Source organism: Procambarus clarkii, chromosome 24, assembly GCF_040958095.1.
Source record: "Procambarus clarkii isolate CNS0578487 chromosome 24, FALCON_Pclarkii_2.0, whole genome shotgun sequence".
In the NCBI taxonomy this organism is placed as follows: domain Eukaryota; kingdom Metazoa; phylum Arthropoda; class Malacostraca; order Decapoda; family Cambaridae; genus Procambarus; species Procambarus clarkii.
Window position 1 is genome coordinate 2,113,352 of NC_091173.1, and position 18,589 is coordinate 2,131,940.

At 41.0% G+C, this 18,589-nt stretch overlaps 1 non-coding gene across 1 annotated transcript; it reads right to left on the bottom strand.

Annotated features, from left to right (window-relative positions):
• Positions 1-3,884: 3,884 nt before the first annotated feature.
• TRNAA-AGC (transfer RNA alanine (anticodon AGC)) lies at positions 3,885-3,957 on the bottom strand. Its single transcript has one exon. It is a non-coding gene; the product is annotated as a tRNA-Ala (tRNA).
• Positions 3,958-18,589: the final 14,632 nt, after the last annotated feature.

Sequence of the window (18,589 nt, forward strand, 5' to 3'; positions counted from 1 at the left end):
ACAGATTTGAGATTAAATTCCTATGGATACCATCACATGTTGGCATCTCAAGGCATGACACTGTTGATATGCTTGCTAAGACAGCCTGCAGAAAACCAGTGGTAGAAATTGATATGGGTGTTTCATTAGCAGTGACAAAGAGAATACTTAAACAAATATCTAATGAAAATCTCACCGACCTAACAAATTCACAAAGACCTGAAAGTTGTAGCATTAAATATTATGATAGATATCGTGAGGAGACATTCACATATGGGACTAATAGAACAAGAACCCGGCAATGTGATGTTATAGTGGCCAGAATACGCCTGGGATATAGACGTATCTGGCAGCTTTCTCAAAACCCAAATGTCGAGTACACAATGTGTCAACTTTGTGAAAGAGAAAACATGCACTCTCTTGAACATTATATTGTAGAATGTCCCATACTGACTGACTTTCGCCCTCCTGGGCTAAGGTATGCTGAACTCTGTAATTACTATATGAGTACTGGAACACTTGATGATATATTGGACTTGTATCCAAGATTGACCATGTAATATATCACTTATTCAATGTTATATTCAATATATCATTTATTCAATGTTATATGATGTAACTATATAACCTGAGCTTGTAAAAGCACCTTCATCACCTTCAGTGATTAAGTGCTTAATTGCACACTAGTTTCTTTATCAGCTATCTCACCCTGTCAGAGTAAATGAGACAGATGTATGTGAATGCATGTGTGTGTATATGTATGTATATGTATGGGTATAAAGTATATATGGAAGCTGATCAGAATTACATTTCACCTTTGTGAATGTACATTAATGACACTGTAAAAGTCACATCAAACACTTTATGTAGGGCATACGTAAATCTGTGTATCTATGTATTTACGTATGTAGGTTAGCTTAGCATTTTAAAAGCACCGAATCACCTTCTGTGGTTGAGTGTTCAATAAACCCTTGAACTCTATGTTTAACATTTCTCTAACCCTGTCCATGGAGGACAGAAGAAAATGTATATATGCTGGTTAGCATTGTAAATGTGTGGCCACGTTTGTGGTAGAAAATAATAATAAAAAAAAAAAAAAAACTCTATTTTTATTTGTACTCAACGCATTTTTTTCTTTTTTTCCCATTAGTTTTAAGCTTTAGTCAGTAGTGTTTTTTCCTGCCCGAAACGCTTTGCGTAATAGTGGCTTTAGGCATTGTATGTACTAGCTCTATCTATAAAGCCAACAAACTTTGTAAAATCTCTTTATGTATGTACCTTACCTAAATAAAAATTATTATTATTATTATATTATAATTATTATTATTATTATAATATAAGTTGATAGCAGTAATTACACAGGTGAAGCTGTATGGCTTAGGCACATATATTGGGGATTTTGTAGCACAATATACAGTGGGAGTTTGAAGTACTAGGTAGGAAACTATGAGGGATGAAATTAGGTACTTTTTCATTTTATTTTTGAATAAGGCGTAAGTTGGACAGTTTTTTAATTCGTTAGGGAGTGAGTTCTATAGACCAGGTCTTTGTATTTGCATAGAGTGTTCTCACAGATTTAGTTTGAATCCTGGAAAATCAAAGAGATATTTGTTTCTGGTGTGGTGATTATGGGTTCTATTTCATCTGTCAAAGAAGAGTTTCAGGTCAGGATTTGCATTTAGAAACTAGGTTTTGTTCATGTTAATTGCACAAGATAATGTGTGGAGTGAGATTATGTTTAGAGATTTAAACAGAGGGTCTGTGTGTTGTCTGAAAACAGAGTTTGTTATTGTTATGATAGCAGATTTTTGCTGGCTGATGATGGGCTTGAGGTAGTTTGCAGTGGTTGAACCCCAAGCACAGATACCATATGTAAAACAGGGATAGATTAGCGAGTAGTATAGTGAGCGGAGAGCAGAGTTTTGAACATAATATGAACATAATTAACGCAACAGTAAAATGTGTACTTGGATGAAAAAACGATTCTTCGCGGCAGGGGATCGTATTCCAGGGACCATAGGATTAAGGACTTGCCCGAAACGCTACGCGTACTAGTGGCTGTACAAGAATGTAACAACTCTTGTATATATCTCAAAAAAAAAAAAAACAAAAAAAAAAAAAAAAAAACAAAAAAAAAAAAAAAAAAAATAATATCTGATTTTAGAAAAGTATACCAACCGTTTTTGAGACTTTTTTTACTTATGTGTTGTAAGTGGGTGCTGAAGTTTAGTCTCTTGGCTACGTATTGGCCAAGGAACTTTACATCATTTTCATTACTGATGTTCATATAGTCTATCTGGATCTTAATTTCATTTGATGATTTGATTTCATATATTATGTAGAAGGTCTTTTCTGAGTTTAGTGTGAGGTGGTTGGTTGAGATCCATGAGTGGACTTTTCATTAATTCGCTAATTACAACACTATTTAGTGTGTGTGGGTTGGGGTCTGTGTAGATGAAAGTAGTATCATCCCCAAATAATATAGGTTTAAGAACGTTAGAGCCATTTGGCAGGTCATTGATGTATATAAGAAATAAGAGAGGTCCTAGGAGGCTGCCCTGTGGCTCCCCTATGGTTAATGGTAGAGTGGGAAAGGTTATATAATTGATGAATATATATGGGTGACTCACTAAGATATGATAGAATATAGTTCAGGGCATGGTCTCAGATTCCACCACAGTGAAGTTTAAGTAAGCGGTAAATAAGGTCAATGTCAATGAAGAGCCCAATTGTGAACTAATTTTGGCCAAGGAATGAATAGATTGTGTCGAGGAGACTAATAATTGCATCGTTGGTACTCTATTGGGAGCGGAAGCAAACTGATATGTTGAATTTTACGAGGTAGGAGTAGAGCTGTTTGTAAATATTTTTTTTCAAATATTTTTGATAATATAGGTAGATTAGATATCGGTCTGTAATTGTTTATGTCTGCCGTATTGCCTTCTTTATGAACTGGCGCTACTCGTGTTTACACTACGACATGGTCAAAAAGAGTTGAAACCAGAAGTTCTACTGAACTTACTTGGATCCTGCAGCCTCTCCGAGACACAAACCAGGGTTTTACACAACTCCCCCCATACACTCGAGCTATGTCAATAGGCCGTTCTACCTCTTCGCCCTTACTTCATTACACACAGAAATCACAATAGCGTGATGCATCAATGAACAAATCCACAAGGGCAGTGACGAGGATTCTTCTGGTTTCAACTCTTTTGACCATGTCGTAGCTCAGTCGATTAAGGCAGCGTTTGAGATGATCTCGGACGTAGGTTCGAATCCTCGTCACGGCCCTTGTAAATTTGTTTCGGGATACTCTGTTATCATCCGGGGACGTAGACAACTGCGCCACAGGTCTGTGCTCTCTAAATGATATACTCAAATTTTTAGTAACATATTTCTAAAAACTTTATTTATATTTTTATTATATTCTCATATTTATAAACATTTATTTGTAAATTTTCCATAATTTACAACCATAAGTTTAAATAATTATTAATTGTATATATATTTTGTGGTTAATCAATCCTAATGCAATGTCTGCCACAGTACGTAGCTCCATGTTCTCATAGAGCCTCAGTCCTACATAGCCAACTCTACCAATTTTTCTGTTAATTTGTCAACTCTATTATTCCTATTTTATGACTGCTGATTGTTTAAAGATATTTTCCTTCTGTCAAAATAATATTTATTAACTAAGTTTGATTTACCTGGTATTTATTAGTAAAGTAGTAAAGTAAATTTTATTCAGGAAAGTACATACATAGTTGATTTACAAACATAATGTTAGATTTATAGATAGAGATAGTACATACAACACCTATAGCGTGTTCTTTTAGTGGAAACTATTATACTCATACCTTTAATTGTCAACAGATGACCAAGTCGAACCATTAACAAAAGAGTACTGGAGATGCGGGGTATCGATCCCCGTACCTCTCACATGCTAAGCGAGCGCTCTACCATTTGAGCTACACCCCCGTGATACTCCTGGCAACAATCTTCTTGCTTGTCTCAGTAAAGAAAATAAGCTTAACTTTCTCCCTAATGATTCATAGAAAATGTTATTTGTTAACTATGTTCTAAGAAAACGGAAGGTTTATAACGTAAACAATGCTAATTTGCGTATTTGCTGGGTTCTGTATTTAATGCATGCATAGAATTTTTTACGTGCACTTTTTCATTGTCATTTACTCCCACTATCATTTTGCTTTGCTACCATCTAGAGCCAGTATTTTGCACCATATTGACTCTGAGGATTCCCTGGTGTTCAGTTTCTAATTGTTGGTTGCATCCAGTTCCTCACTGGTGGCTCTCGCTTCAGGAACGGTAACGGGAATCAATTGTTGTCGCTACTAAATAGTCACCAAGATGTGCAGATTGTGGGTGACCTTGAACCCACGCATATTTGTGGAGGCATTCTAGACCTCTGTGTTGGTTTCAACGTCTCTCACGTCTGGTGCACGTCATCTATTGTAACAGATTTGTTGTCAGATCATCACCCTAGATTGACTACTCTATGTATAGGAAATACCATCCTGCCCGGTGGGACTTTCAATTGCAAACGGTTCAGTGTTCCTCCTGCTCGACGTGAAGACTTTGCTGCTCATGTATCAGAGTGGTACAGCACTTATGATCCCTCCACAGTCCAGACATTTAACGACGTCCTAGTACAGCAACCCGTCCTCTTAAAAATAACGTCACTTTTGACTCGTATGCGCGCTATGGCCAAATTTGGACGTGATTTGAAATTAAATCGACTCACAAAAGTGACGTACTGTTCCGTTTTCTGTTTGAGTCGTCCGGCCGACTCTGTAAGGTTAGAATAGGAGACTTTCAATTAACGTTTTTCATAACTTTTGAAACTTTATGAGAATTTCCTGTCCACCTAACCTATCAGAGGACCCTTAACTTACTGTTGTTGAAAAAAAAATCCCAAATATATTTTCATTTTATTTTCATATTCAAATTACGTCCAATTTCGGCCATACGGGCAAACGGTCAAAAGCGACGTTATTTTTAAGAGGACAGGTTGACCTCCAAATGTTTGCTGACCCTTCAGGTCGACCCCCTGCACCATCCAATAGCCGGAACGATATGAAAGGTAATAAACACCATGCCTATTACAATGACCCCAAATTGCGTACTTTGACACGCACTGCCAGACGAGTTGGGCTTGCATATAGGGAAACACGTACGCCAGCAATGCTCAAGCTCTTTCAGAAAGCCCTAGCCAAGGCGAGGGAGCGCATGACAGAGTTCAGGCAAGATAACTGGGAAACTTTTGTTAAGTCTCAACTCTCACACCCCACTCAGCCAAGCATGGATGGATATTAAAAGAATTAAAGGAGATAAGATCGGCCAAGTAGCACACCCTCACCCTCTACACAGAGCAAACGAGTTAGTCGATGCTTGGGCAACCACCTCTAGCTTCAATAATCTTCCCCCAGACATACAATTCAGATTAAATGCTGGTTACGGAGATCGAGAAAGGCTCGTTGACTTCATGCTCAGTTACGACCCTGGGTTTCTTAGTGGGAAACTAGAGGTCAAATTGAACTCTAAATAAGTTACTTTACATTATTTGATGCATTTGATGATGTGCGTTTGTTCCTATCTTCCTTGCCAGCCGTAAGACGAATCGTGTTTCTCACAGAGCATTAAAAGAATGAGCTTGTTGTTGATTATTAATGATTAAACTAAGTATCAACTATGTTTACAAATTATTAGAAAGTATTATTTCTGACCAGGGGGAAAAAGACACAGGCCGATTGAGAATTAAATTCTGCAGAACATGTAAATAATATAAGTAGGAATTAACAAATGTAACATGTCCATCTTTGGCTAACCGCCAACAAACTCACCCTTAACATTGACAAAACGTTTTATATTCTGTTTGGCAATAAATCCTCTAATCAGATAAATCTCAAAATAAACAATACCCAAATTTGTAACAAATTAGATGGCAAATTCCTTGGCGTTCTCATCGACCACAAGCTGAATTTCCAGGGTCACATTCTAAATATATCAAAAAAAGTTTCAAAAACTGTTGGCATTCTTTCTAAGATCAGTTATCATGTACCCCGCCCTGCCCTGGTTACTCTCTATTACTCCCTCATCTATCCATACCTCAACTATGGTATTTGTACTTGGGGTTCTACTACCCAAAATCATTTACGTCCTCTATTTACTCAACACAAAGCTGCTATTAGGACAATATCCAACTCTGGCCACAGACATCACTCGGTACCTTTACTCAAATCTCTGAATATGTTAGATATTAAGTCACTGCACATTCTCTCTTGTGTATTATACATATATAAAACGCTGAACTGTAATGCCAATCCTGACCTCAAAAGCTTCATTGAAGGTTGTAACAGAACCCATGAGCACCACACCAGAAATAAATACAGTTTTGATATTCCTAGAGTACGACTTAATCAAACTAGAAATGCTCTACAAATCAAGGGACCCAGAATGTGGAATGACCTTCCCAACCATATTAAAGACTGTACCTCTCTCAACCAGTTTAAGATAAAAACTAAACACTACCTAATAAATTCCCTGTAACCTACCTCACTCCTCTATTGTCAACCCATGTCTGTAATTTTTTTGTTTAATCAACAGTTTGTCAACCTATTGTATTTGTGCTGCTTTTTCAGTCATGTTCCCCCTTTTTTTTTATCTTTATTTGTATTTGTTCTCAACACTTTTTATTCTTTATGCTCAATTAGTATTAAGTTCTAGATATTAATGTTTTTCTTGCCCGAAACGCATTGCGTAATAGTGGCTTTAGGCATTGTATGTACTAGCTCTATCTATATATCAATCCATTAATGTAACATCACTTGTATGTATATACCTTACCTGAATAAACATATTTATTTATTTATTTATTTATGTCCATGTCTGTGGACTAATAATTAACTTAAAATGTACCCCCGTATAGTAGTAAGTGTTACGACCCTGGGTTCTCCAGTGGAAACCAGAGGTCAAAATTGAGCTATTAAACTTCCTGGTAGCACAGTTGGGCATCTAGAATGTCAATTGTTTGTATCTTCCCTGCCAGACGTAAGACTATTATTGTTTCTCAAAGAGCATTTAAAGACTGAGCTGGGGGTTGATTATTAAATAATAACATAGGCACCAACTTTGCTTACTAATACTTTCTAATCATTCATAAAGTAACAATACGTTGCATAGGGGAAGATCTTTAATGTGCTTAGCTGCACGATCAATTAGGCTCCTCCCGGCACCACGACATGAGGGAGGCAGCTGGTGGCTAGCTCGGTCTTCTCTTGGCTGGTGGCGTGAGGTTAAGACCTACTCTGTGGCTGTATCCCTACTCTCCTTCCTTCTCCTCTTACTTATTTCCCTTACCTGAAGTTCCTGTACCCTTAAGTTAAGTATTATATGGTGTAAGTGTGCCTACTCTGGTAGTAACGATTGGGGAGACCTGGGGATAGTATTTTGCCAGTGTTTGGGTACCCCTAAGTGTTGTGTTTTGTATTAGGGTCCCACGTGGTTTCACTACCCTAAGCTGCATCCAGCTTCAGTGCTTATCCAGTAGTACTTTACCCTAGCTTGTTATTAGTGTAAACCTTGTATCCTGCCTACGTGGACCAAGGCTTTTAACGTAAGATAGTGTGGTAAAGTTATTATTATTATTGTTATTGGTGTGAGTGTATATGGGGGGTTGTTAACGGGTTAATAAATAAGTACATGAATTACAGAGTATCTCTTCTTCCAAGGTGGGAGCGCAGTGATCAACCCTTAGACGAACATATTTGGTCTTGTAGCAAGTTATTACTACTGTGGATAGTTTATTTTGGGGGCCGGGCCTTTTAGCTCTCCCATATTTGATACTCCTGTCTTCTAACTACCTATACCCCTTAATAGTACCAGTACCCCATATAGAAGCCCCACTCATATCAGTTGTAACAAGTGGTTGGCCAGTCCGGGAGGAACATTATAAGTGTAAAAAATTAGATTCTTGAGTGCCAAAATTAAAATTTTTTATTTCCGCAGAACGGTTGTGTGCTAGCCTAGGGTCCAGCTCATCTAGCAAAGGACATTCTTGCACTGACTGGACACCCAGCTGGATCCCTTCACGATTAAGGTTAGTGTGGCCTTGTGTTAGGGGCCGTGCAAATTTTTGTTTTTTTTTCCAATTTTTATTTTTTAATTTTTTCTTTGGCTGGGAGCTAAAATTATTAGTGATGTCTTCTGAAATGCAGAACCTGGCAAGGGAGCCTTCAGTGGTAGAGATAAAGAAACTTAAAAAGTCTAATTTAGTATTGTTAGGCCAGGAATTTGGCCTAGAATTAAATGTCGCAGATAAAAAGTGGACTTTGGTGAATGAAATATTACAACATTGTATTGATGAACAACTATTGGCAAGTGATACACCTTTATGCCAGCCTAGCCAAGCAGAAAGTGCAACTCATAGGGAAAGTGAATTAGCTTTAGAGTTAGCAAAAATAAAATTAGAGGAGCAAAAACTCAAAACCGAGGAGGCTAGAATTAGAGCGAATGCCACTGGAACTCCACCTGCCGGGGATTCAAACCCCAGGCATTATGAGAAAAAGCATAATTTGCCTGAATTTTCAGAGTCTGACCCTGAAAGGTTTTTCAACCATTTTCAGAGAGTGGCCACGTCCATGAACTGGCCAAAGGAAGAGTGGGTGAAAATCCTACAGGGAAGACTTAGGGGTAAAGCACAAGATATTTTTATAAACATGCCTGACGACGAGTGTTTCGAATATGATAAAGTCAGGGAATGTATTTTGCGGGCATATGAAATTACTCCTGAAGCTCACCGCCAAGTTTATCGTAACCTTAGGCCTACTCACAACCAACCGCTCACTGAATTTGTGAATGATCAAATTCGATTATTTGATAGATGGATTCGCTCGGCGAAAGCCGAAACATACGAGGCTCTCAGGAACTTAATTTTAATGGAGCATTTTATAGATGTTATGCCAGAGAACGTATCACAATACATTAAAGGAAGGATAGAGTTAAATTCTAAAATAGGGGATTTGGCCAAGTTGGCAGAAAACTACCAATTGGCGGGCAAAAGGCCCAATAAAAATAATTATACCCCACAGAGTAGCAAACCTTATACCCACAGCCAGTCCAGACCAGCTCATTCTAACCCTTTACCTAATGCACCTTCTGTTTCAGACATAACTAACCCTGTTAAAGTGTCTAGCCCAACGGCACCTAAAGGTGAACCGAAGGGTAATTCTGTTAGTAATGTCTCTTCTCCCCGACGTTTTTGTGGTCACTGTAATCGTTCAAACCACAATATTAGCCGTTGTTGGCAACTGTACCCAGAAAAAAGACCCAATGCTCTAGTTGTGACACAGGGCTTGAGGCCTTCGGAAGGGTTAGGGAGTAAGACCTCCAACCCACAGTGGTTGGACTTGCTTACCCCATTCTTATCGAAAGGGAGACTACTTTTGTCTGAGGGTTCTTCCTGGAAGGACGTGGTGATCTTCCGAGACACCGGTGCCATCCAGACTTTAATTTTAGAGAGTGCATTGCAAGGTGCCAACACTCTCGACACTGGAGAGGTGGTACTGGTCGAGGGTGTCACTAGTGATACTCGGGCAGTACCCCTCCATAAGGTTACCCTGGAATCTGATTTCCACAAGGGTGTTTGTACAGTCGGAGTCACTTCATACCTACCTTTCCCTAATGTTGATGTAATAGTTGGTAATGATTTAGCAGGGAATAAGGTAGGGGACTCCAGACTGCCTATTATGTTGCCTACCCCTAAGGTTTGCCTGGATCCACCCGCCGCAGAGGATAATGTTGTGTACCCTGCGTGCGCGGTGACCAGGTCTATGGGACTTAAATGTAAGGGCAGCCCTGTGCTTGCCAAGGTGGTAAATCCCGAGGTCACGAGGAGTTTTCCGAGTGGTGAAAACCAAGTGGACCTCGCGGACACATTCATGGCCCGACTCGATGACGTGGCCGAGGACATTGTGGAGAGCCTGCCACTGCCGTCTACCGAGAGTAGTGGAGAGGTGGAGGAGAACAATGTTGAGCCTCGGCCAATGGCATCTGACCAAGGCCTAGATGCCTCCTTGAGTGAGTTACAGAAAGCTGACCCCACTCTTGCAGATTGTCATGAAACAGCCGTCTCTATGGAGGAAATTGTAGACGCAGCAACTGGGTACTACTACAATGATCGGATTTTGATGAGAAAATGGAGACAACAGGGGGCTCCCTTGTCAAATGAGTGGGAGGTAGTCCACCAGGTTATGTTGCCGACCTGCTATAGAGAAAGAGTTTTGGCAGCTGCTCATGATGATCCTATGGGGGGACATCAAGGTATTAATATTACGTATCACAAAATTTTAAAGTATTTTTTCTGGCCCAAGCTGAAAAGCGATGTGGCAAAATTTTGTAATGCGTGTATTGTTTGTCAACTGGTTGGGAAACCAAACCAGACTCCACCTAAAGCTCCTCTAAGGCCTATTGTCGTGCCAGAGGAACCATTTTCTCATGTGGTAATGGACTGTGTTGGACCATTACCTAGAACTAAGTCTGGTAATATTTACCTAATCACGATGATGTGTATCACTACTCGTTACCCAGAGGCTTTTGCTGTAAGGAACATCCAAGCAAAAACTGTTGTTGCTCGTATGTTGCAATTTTTTTCCACTTTTGGACTGCCTCGGGTCGTGCAAACTGACAATGGTACTAATTTTAAGTCTGATGTTTTCGAGCAATTTTGTAAGGAACATGGAATAACTCATAAGGTTTCCAGCCCATACCATCCACAGAGTCAGGGGGTAATTGAACGTTTCCATCTAACTCTGAAGCAGATGTTGAAGACATCGTGCGAGAGTTCCCACACCTTCTGGGATGAGAATTTACCGTATGTTTTGTTTGCGGCTAGAGAGGGATTACAAAGTTCACTGGGCTGTTCTCCTTTTGAGTTAGTCTTTGGCCATAAAGTTCGTGGACCCTTGCAAATGTTACAGGAGAATCTGTTAGGGAACGTAACGTTATCCGAAGGTTCGGCTTTCTTTGCGCAACACCACCAGAGACTCAAGGACTGCAAGGCGGCTGCATTTAAGTATCTTGGCAAGGCCCAAGAAAAGATGAAAGAACGTAACGATGCTAAATCTAAGTTACGGGTATTTCAGCCTGGCGACCCTGTCCTGGTATTAAAGCCTCGACTAGGGAACACTATGTCCCACAAGTACGAAGGCCCCTACATTGTGACAGAAAAGACGGGGGACCTCACGTACAAAGTGAGGCACTCTGACAAACGTAACCAGGTAATGCTCATACATGTAAATCGACTGAAGAAGTTCCAGGGCCCCAGGCCCATTGCACTAACCAATGTTTCCATTTCCAGTGAGAGAGGGGATGATTGTTCTGGGGACCCAACTAATCTCATTTTCAATAATTCTAGTTCTGTGAATGCTGTGGAGGAACTGTCCCATTTGCAGATGGCCCAACGTGAAGAGGTGCAGTCGTTGGTTGATGAATTCTCCAGTCTGTTCGGGGAGGTCCCGACCCAGACTGATGCCATTTGCCATGATGTCGAGTTGACGGACTACACTCCCATTCGCCTTCAACCCTATCGGATGAGTCCAGAAAAGAAGGCCATCGTACGGAAGGAGGTCGACTTCTTGCTCCAGCACGGCCTCATCCGGCCGAGCCAGGGCTCTTGGTGCTCGCCCTGCCTTTTGGTCCCCAAACCAGACGGCTCCTGGCGATTATGCACCGACTATCGGCAGCTCAACAAGGTGACCATTGTGGATGCCTATCCGCTGCCCCTCCTCGAGGACTGCATTGACGAGTTGGGAAATGCCAAGTACGTTTCGAAATTCGACCTCTCGAGGGGGTATTATCAAATCCCACTCACTGAACGTGCTAAACAGCTCACCGCGTTTGTGACACCCGAGGGTGTTTTTGAGTATCAGGTGTTACCGTTCGGCTTGCGTAATGCCCCTGCCACGTTCCAGAGACTCATGAACTCTCTACTCGCTAAGGTGCCAAATTGTCGGGCGTATTTAGATGATATCGTGCTGTTTGACAGTAATTGGGCTGACCACATAGCTAGGTTACGCCAGTTGTTTGCCATCTTGAAAAGGGCAAATCTTACCTTAAATGCTAAAAAGTGTCATTTTGGCCAAGGCACAGTGACGTACCTCGGTTATGAAGTGGGCCAAGGAAAAGTGTTACCTCGGCAAGATAAAATCAATGCCATTCTGGAGTATCCAGTACTAAAGTCTAAAAAGGACGTTCAAAGATTTATCGGTATGTGTGCGTACTATCGACGTTTTTGTCAGAACTTTTCCAGTGTTGCCACTCCTCTCACAGACTTGTTGCGGAAAGCCGTTAAATTTAAGTGGTCATCAGACTGTGCAGAGGCATTTAAAAATTTGAAATTGATCTTAGCTTCCGCCCCAGTGCTTGCTAGTCCAAGGTTCGACCGACCGTTTAAAATTCATGTTGACGCGTCTGACTCGGGTGCTGGTGCAGTGTTGTTGCAAACTGGGGATGATCAGGTGGAACACCAAGTATATTATTACTCTGTGAAATTCGACAAGGCGCAATGCAATTATTCAGTGGTAGAAAAAGAGGCGTTGGCGCTAGTGTTAACATGTAAAAAGTTCGAAGTTTACCTCACAGGTAATATAGTGGAAGTGTACACGGACCATAACCCACTAGTCTTCCTGACTCAGATGAAGGGTAAGAATAAACGCATCCTCAGGTGGGCGTTGTACCTACAGGACTTCAATCTTTCCATTACCCACCTACCGGGCAGACTCAACGTGATAGCCGACGCTCTGTCCCGGTTGCCTGAATAACATTCATCTGAGCCACAGAAAGCCATTTACCAACTGTCATGCTTTAGTTAATTTTTTTTAGGTTCTCCTGTGACATTAAATATTCCGTGTCCAATTTATTTACTTCCCTGTTCTTTTATTTTTTTGTGTATTTTTTTTTTTTCTTTCAGAGAACTCCTTTGTATTTTTTTTTTTTTTGCAAAGAAATTGCTTTTGATTGATTTTTTGTTTTTGTCATATGTTTTTCTTTTTGTTCTCTGTATACTCTTACAAAAAAATATGACTACTATTCTAGTAGTCACATTTTTTTTTCTCTGAAGGGGGGAGGAGTGTTACGACCCTGGGTTCTCCAGTGGAAACCAGAGGTCAAAATTGAGCTATTAAACTTCCTGGTAGCACAGTTGGGCATCTAGAATGTCAATTGTTTGTATCTTCCCTGCCAGACGTAAGACTATTATTGTTTCTCAAAGAGCATTTAAAGACTGAGCTGGGGGTTGATTATTAAATAATAACATAGGCACCAACTTTGCTTACTAATACTTTCTAATCATTCATAAAGTAACAATACGTTGCATAGGGGAAGATCTTTAATGTGCTTAGCTGCACAATCAATTAGGCTCCTCCCGGCACCACGACATGAGGGAGGCAGCTGGTGGCTAGCTCGGTCTTCTCTTGGCTGGTGGCGTGAGGTTAAGACCTACTCTGTGGCTGTATCCCTACTCTCCTTCCTTCTCCTCTTACTTATTTCCCTTACCTGAAGTTCCTGTACCCTTAAGTTAAGTATTATATGGTGTAAGTGTGCCTACTCTGGTAGTAACGATTGGGGAGACCTGGGGATAGTATTTTGCCAGTGTTTGGGTACCCCTAAGTGTTGTGTTTTGTATTAGGGTCCCACGTGGTTTCACTACCCTAAGCTGCATCCAGCTTCAGTGCTTATCCAGTAGTACTTTACCCTAGCTTGTTATTAGTGTAAACCTTGTATCCTGCCTACGTGGACCAAGGCTTTTAACGTAAGATAGTGTGGTAAAGTTATTATTATTATTGTTATTGGTGTGAGTGTATATGGGGGGTTGTTAACGGGTTAATAAATAAGTACATGAATTACAGAGTATCTCTTCTTCCAAGGTGGGAGCGCAGTGACCAACCCTTAGACGAACATATTTGGTCTTGTAGCAAGTTATTACTACTGTGGATAGTTTATTTTGGGGGCCGGGCCTTTTAGCTCTCCCATATTTGATACTCCTGTCTTCTAACTACCTATACCCCTTAATAGTACCAGTACCCCATATAGAAGCCCCACTCATATCAGTTGTAACAGTAAGCATAGCCTAGACATGGCAAACATGTTCTGCAGAAACCTAATGGCAGATGAAATGTAATTAGAACTAGGTATAACAGTCAGGACACAAAGGGGGAATAAAGTGTATAAGAACATAAGAACATAAGAACATAAGAACAAAGGTAACTGCAGAAGGCCTATTGGCCCATACGAGGCAGCTCCTATTCTATAACCACCCAATCCCACTCATATACTTGTCCAACCCGCGCTTGAAACAATCGAGGGACCCCACCTCCACCACGTTACGCGGCAATTGGTTCCACAAATCTACAACCCTGTTACTGAACCAGTATTTACCCAAGTCTTTCCTAAATCTAAACTTATCCAATTTATACCCATTGTTTCGTGTTCTGTCCTGTGTTGATACTTTTAATACCCTATTAATATCCCCCTTGTTATGTTCATTCACCCACTTGTAAACCTCTATCATGTCGCCCCTAACTCTTCGCCTTTCCAGTGAATGCAACTTAAGCTTTGTTAATCTTTCTTCATATGAAAGATTTCTAATTTGGGGAATTAACTTAGTCATCCTACGCTGGACACGTTCAAGTGAATTTATATCCATTCTATAATATGGCGACCAAAACTGAACTGCATAATCTAAATGGGGCCTAACTAGAGCAAGATATAGCTTGAGAACCACACCAGGTGTCTAGCTTGTTACTAACGCTGCGATTAATAAATCCAAGTGTCCGATTTGCCTTATTACGAACATTTATGCATTGATCCTTTTGTTTTAAATTCTTACTAATCATAACTCCCAGATCCCTTTCGCAATCCGACTTCGCAATCACAACACCATCTAGCTCGTATCTTGTAACTCTATCATCATTACCTAACCTCAGAACTTTACATTTATCAGCATTAAACTGCATCTGCCAATCCTTTGACCATTTCAAAACCCTATCTAGATCAACTTGAAGTGATAGTGAGTCCTCCTCCGAATTAATTTCCCTACCGATTTTCGTATCATCGGCAAATTTGCAAATGTTGCTACTCAAACCTGAATCTAAATCATTTATATATATTATAAACAACAGAGGTCCCAGGACAGAGCCTTGAGGCACTCCACTTACAACATTTTCCCACTCTGACTTGATTCCATTTATACTAACTCTCTGTTTCCTTTGGTATAGCCATGCCCTAATCCAGCTTAATATAGCACCCCCAATACCATGAGACTCTATTTTTTTAATCAGTCTTTCATGTGGCACTGTATCAAAAGCTTTGCTAAAGTCAAGGTATACGACATCGCAATCCTTACCACTATCAACTGCCTCAACAATGCTAGAATAAAAAGATAACAAATTTGTTAAACATGAACGGCCATTTATAAAACCATGTTGCGACTCAATTATTAATTTATGTTTTTCAAGATGAAGACGAATTTTATTTGCTATTATAGATTCGAGTAACTTTCCCACAATAGACGTTAGGCTAATTGGTCGATAGTTAGACGCAAGTGATCTATCTCCTTTCTTAAAAACTGGTATCACATTAGCAACTTTCCAAAACTCTGGCACTCTGCCTGACTCTATTGATTTATTAAATATGGTTGACAGTGGGTCACAAAGCTCCTCTTTGCATTCTTTAAGCACCCTGGCAAACACTTCATCCGGCCCTGGGGATTTGTTTGGTTTGAGTTTTACTATTTGTTTAAGAACATCCTCCCTGGTAACTGCTAAACTCGTCAACCTGTCCTCGTCCCCACCCACATAGACTTGTTCGGCTGAAGGCATATTGTTAAGTTCCTCTTTAGTAAATACAGATACAAAATATTTATTAAAAATACTACTCATCTCTTCATCACTATCTGTTATTTGACCTGTCTCAGTTTTTAATGGACCTATCCTTTCCCTAGTCTTAGTACGATATAACTGAAAAAACCCTTTAGGATTTGTCTTTGCTTGCCCTCTATGCGAACTTCATAGTTTCTTTTTGCTTTCCTTATCTCTTTTTTAACATTTCTAACCAGTTGTACGAATTCCTGTTCTAAAGTGACCTCCCCATTTTTAATTCTTTTGTACCAAGCTCTCTTTTTACCTATAAGGTTCTTCAAATTCTTTGTTATCCACTTTGGGTCATTAGTATACGATCTATTCAATTTGTATGGTATACTACGTTCCTGTGCTTTGTTTAGAATATTCTTAAATAAGTTATATATTGAATCCACATCGAAATCCCCATTTAAGTCACCTATCGCTGGGTTCATGTCTCGCTCCAAGACCGGCCCACACCCCATACCCAAGCCTCTCCAATCAATTTGACCCAAAAAATTCCTTAGGCTATTAAAATCAGCTTTTCGAAAATCTGACACTTTAACAGAATTTTCTCCTACTGGTCTATTCCATTCTATGCTAAATCTGATTTCTTTGTGATCACTGCTCCCTAGCTCACTCCCTATTTCGATGTCACTCCCTATAGACACAACACTTAACGGAGCCCGACCAAGACATAATGGGAAATCCTAGAATTAACAGGCGGGCAGAAAATACCTAGTGACTGGGGAAAACTGATATGACAAATGAGAGAAGAGAGAGAGAGAGAGAAGATTAAGCCACCCAAAAGGTGGCTTGGGCATGAATAGCCCATAAGTGGTGGCCCTTTTGAGCCATTTCCAGTATCAATAGATGATACTGGAGATCTGTGGAGGTGCGACTGCACCCTGCGTGACGGGAGATGTCTCCCGTGAATGGGAGAAGTTTTTCCCAGGGCGTGAGGCCGGCCGCCAAGGAATAAGGAGAAGGGTTTCCTGACTCTTACTAGCACCTAGACTGGGCAAAGGATTAGCTGCAAACAGCGGGACACTTGGGAACCGGCGCTGCACTCCCACCGCAGGCCAGCTAGCCGTACCCCCCCCCCCCCCTTCCCCCGAAGGGCGAGGCCCGCTGGCCGCAAGGAGGCCTCAGAGTGGCAGAGCAACAACGTCCCGGACGTAGTCAGCTGGGGGTTCCGGGTGGTTGCTGGACCCGCCATTATCTCCGTTGGCGAGCCCGCCAAGAGAGCTGAGTGGCCCTGCCAATTCCAAAGGTAAGAGGGCGTGGTCGGCTGGAGGCGAGCCTAGCTCTGCGAGGGCGGCGCGAATTAAGCACCCTGGAGAAGTCTTGCCTGTTCACTGGGGCACGGGCCGGGTAGAACTTGTCGGGGGGGGGGGGGCGCTCGCTGGGCTAGGGTATGCGTGCGTCCTGCGCTGTGCTTGTAGGATCCGAAGATTGTTGATTCCTGACCATGTAAACGATACCTGGTCCAGTCGGAGCATGCATCGCCTTTTTGTCGCGTAGATCACCTCCCCCGGGCTGAAATATATAAGGCAGTAAGGGTGGGCAGAAGCGGCATGCAGTGTTATCGTGACAGGCAAGAACACAGACGAGAGGTAAACCCTAGCTGAATCAATACGGAGGAGACGAAAAAACGGGGGGAGGGAGCCCAGCAGCAGGAATTAAGAGATTCCTTAATTAACCATCCTGGATGAATAAGAGTTTTCCGAATAATTATACTGTAGCAATGAAGGGGGCTAACAATTCTAAGAATCTTCCAGCAAACGGAAGGGGGAAGTACCTTTGCTAGGAGCAAAGGTGGGAGAAAGCCAGTAGGAGAACAGCAAGGAAGCACAAAGCAACTATAACAGGGGTAATACGAAACACTATAAATCTTGATAATATAAACAATACATATACCAAGAACGGGTATATACAACAAAGCAATATATACATAAACAATAAAATGGAATAAGAACCAATTCTTAAAGCCAAACCTGTAACATGCTTGTGTCCTAAGCGGATGAAGAATGTGAGCGGGGAACATTACCCTTGGTCTCCATCCCATCTCTGCCTCCAGACAGGTGATAGAGCTGAATAGAAGCCAAGGAGTCTGCCTTAAGTGGCCGCTGAGTGTAGTCTTGTGTTACATAAGAACATAAGAACAAAGGTAACTGCAGAAGGCCTATTGGCCCATACGAGGCAGCTCCTATTCTATAACCACCCAATCCCACTCATATACTTGTCCAACCCGTGCTTGAAACAATCGAGGGACCCCACCTCCACAATGTTACGCGGCAATTGGTTCCACAAATCAACAACCCTGTTACTGAACCAGTATTTACCCAAGTCTTTCCTAAATCTAAACTTATCCAATTTATATCCATTGTTTCGTGTTCTGTCCTGTGTTGATACTTTTAATACCCTATTAATATCCCCCCGGTTATGTCCATTCATCCACTTGTAAACCTCTATCATGTCACCCCTAACTCTTCGCCTTTCCAGTGAATGCAACTTAAGCTTTGTTAATCTTTCTTCATATGAAAGATTTCTAATTTGGGGAATTAACTTAGTCATCCTACGCTGGACACGTTCAAGTGAATTTATATCCATTCTATAATATGGCGACCAAAACTGAACTGCATAATCTAAATGGGGCCTAACTAGAGCAAGATATAGCTTGAGAACCACACCAGGTG